This window comes from Dipodomys ordii, unplaced genomic scaffold (genome assembly GCF_000151885.1).
Source record: "Dipodomys ordii isolate 6190 unplaced genomic scaffold, Dord_2.0 Scaffold116, whole genome shotgun sequence".
Classification (NCBI taxonomy): Eukaryota; Metazoa; Chordata; class Mammalia; order Rodentia; family Heteromyidae; genus Dipodomys; species Dipodomys ordii.
Genome location: NW_012267332.1, coordinates 2,163,163 through 2,165,591, shown reverse-complemented (window position 1 = coordinate 2,165,591; position 2,429 = coordinate 2,163,163). Strand labels below are relative to the sequence as shown.

The window sequence follows — 2,429 nt, the reverse complement described above, 5'->3', positions numbered from 1 at the left end:
TCTCTCTCTCATCTTGGATCTTGAACTCTGGGCTTGGGCGCTGCTCCTGCGCTCTTCAGCTCAAGGTGAGCGCTCTACCACTTGAGCCACAGTGCCACCTCCGGTTTTCTAGTGGTTTATTGGAGATAAGAGTCTCATGGACTTTCCTGCCCGGGCTGGCTTAGACCACAATCCTCAGATCTCAGCCTCCAGAGTAGCTATGGTTACAGGCGTGAGCCACCAGCGCCCGGTATGTATTGTATCTTTGAGTCTAAGAACTGAAAATAAGTATAGCTCATCTAAAGCTGTACCCTTGATTGTGACTTTCCAGTTTGCAAATTCCTGAAATCACAGAGGAGTAGGATGGGATTGAGGGGATAAGAAAGCGGAAGCTCAAGCGCTCTAAGTTAGCACCACCTTGGTGTGGATGAGCCAGGCCCTGCGACTTCAGCCAAATGCTCCATCCAAAAAGATGTGTGACTCTCCCCAGTGAGTCAGGGAAAACTCCAGAGAAACAGCGTTATTACAGGAGAGGGGTGCAGTTCACAGGCTTTCCAACATGAACAGGCGTCCTAAGATGAACAAGAAAGCAAAACATAAACAGAGTCTAAAAAGATGACTTAGAAATGTCTGAAATATAGCAAAAGAGGCACGTTGAGAGGTGACAATCTATTGTGCTCATGAAGATGCTGCTTCCTCATGGTCCTGGGGAAAGAAGAGGAATAAGAGGAAAATGTTGAGGAGAAAAAACAAGAAAGAAGCTGGGGAAAGATTTGAAACTGAAAAGGAGAGCTGAATGAAAAAGAATAAATGTATCCCATGATGCATTGGGACCTTCCCTGTTATTCCTCCCCTTCTCCTCCTCCTTCCCCTCCTCCTTCCTCTCCTCCTTCCCCTCCCCCTCCTCCTCCTCCTTTTCTTTAGTCCTCTCTCTCCCCTGAACAATGGTGAGCAATTATATCAGCTGCAAGTGATCTCACTATATTCAAAGGGGAAAATGTCACATTTCTGTCCCTCAACAGTCACAAAGACTTCTTCTGTACACCCTGACTCTCTCACCTCACAATCTAGAATCCATAGCAGTGGGATTCACTGGCTCCAGGGAGAAGGAAACCTGAGCCAACAAGAAAACTGTTGAAGCAACGTAAGAAGTGCTCCAAAACTCAGCTGAATAACACCTCACTCATGCTGGGCTTAACTCCCTGGAAAAACTCAAGCATCTGGAACAAAAGTGAAAATAAAGAAGGGGGAAAAGGCTTCCAGGAAGTCAAAATAAATGTCAGTATCCATACAGTAAAGCTTGCTGGCTTTGGTCATAAAAGAATCTTTCTCAGAGCCAAGTTCTCTCCTCAATTCATACAAGTATGGTTATCGTTTCTGTAGCCACAACAAATGAGAAATGGCATGTGGTAAGGAGGTAGAAATGCTGATAAGAGCAGGAGTGACAGTTGTATGTAGATGTAGATTATGAATCACATCTTAAGATCCTGTCCTGTTCATCATAACAATGGGCTGGGAAGGCGGCTCAGTGATAGAGTGCTTGCCTCACATGCACAAGGCCCTATGTTCGATTCCTCAGCACCACATAAGAGAAAAAAGCCGGAAGTGGTGCTCAAGTGATAAAGTGCTAGCCTTGAGCTGAAGAGCTCAGGGACAGCGCCCAGGCCCAGAGTTCAAGCCCTATGACCGACAAAAAAAAAAAAAAAATTAAGTCAACCAGCAGTGGCTCACACCTGGAATCCTACCTACTCAGGAGGCTGAGATGTGAGGATCATAGCTCAAAGCCAGCCTGCGCAGGAAAGTCTGGAAAGTCAGAAAAGCCTGGAAGACTAATTTCCAATTAACCATGAAAAACAGCTAGAAATGGAGCTATGGCTCAAGTGGTAGAGGACTAATCTTGACCACAAAAACTCAGATCAGCGCCCAGGTCCTGAGTTCAAGCCCCAAGACACGGACGGACATACACACTCACACACACACACACACACACACACAACATTTCTCTAAGCCCAACTGAGGTAAACTAAGCTCTCAGATATTTGTCAGAAATGGCTGAGGACAGCCACCTATGCACTGTGACTCACCATTCCAGAGACGGGACTGCAATGACATTTGAGATGGAATTCAGAATACCAGTCTTGTCTGCAGAGAAGGACCTGCAGCAGACAAGCTTCCCACCTGGACTGATCCTACCAAATCTTTTAGGTCTCTTCTAGCTTCTTTTTCTTCTTTATTTTTTTTTCAGTGTTAAAGATGGAATCCATTGCGGACAGAAGGGAACCTTACTGCATTGTTGGTGGGAGTGTAAACTTGTTCAACCACTTTGGAAAGTAGTATGGAGATTCCTCAAAAGACTCCACATAGAGCTCCCTTATGACCCAGCAATCCCACTTTTGGAATTTACCCAAATGATCACAAACAAGACCACACTAAAGCTACCAGCACAACTA

The 2,429-nt window shown here is 45.5% G+C and overlaps 1 pseudogene; it reads left to right on the top strand.

The window, feature by feature from the left end:
* The window catches only part of LOC105995210, a 141,159-nt pseudogene that overhangs the window by 118,650 nt on the left and 20,080 nt on the right, over positions 1 to 2,429 (top strand).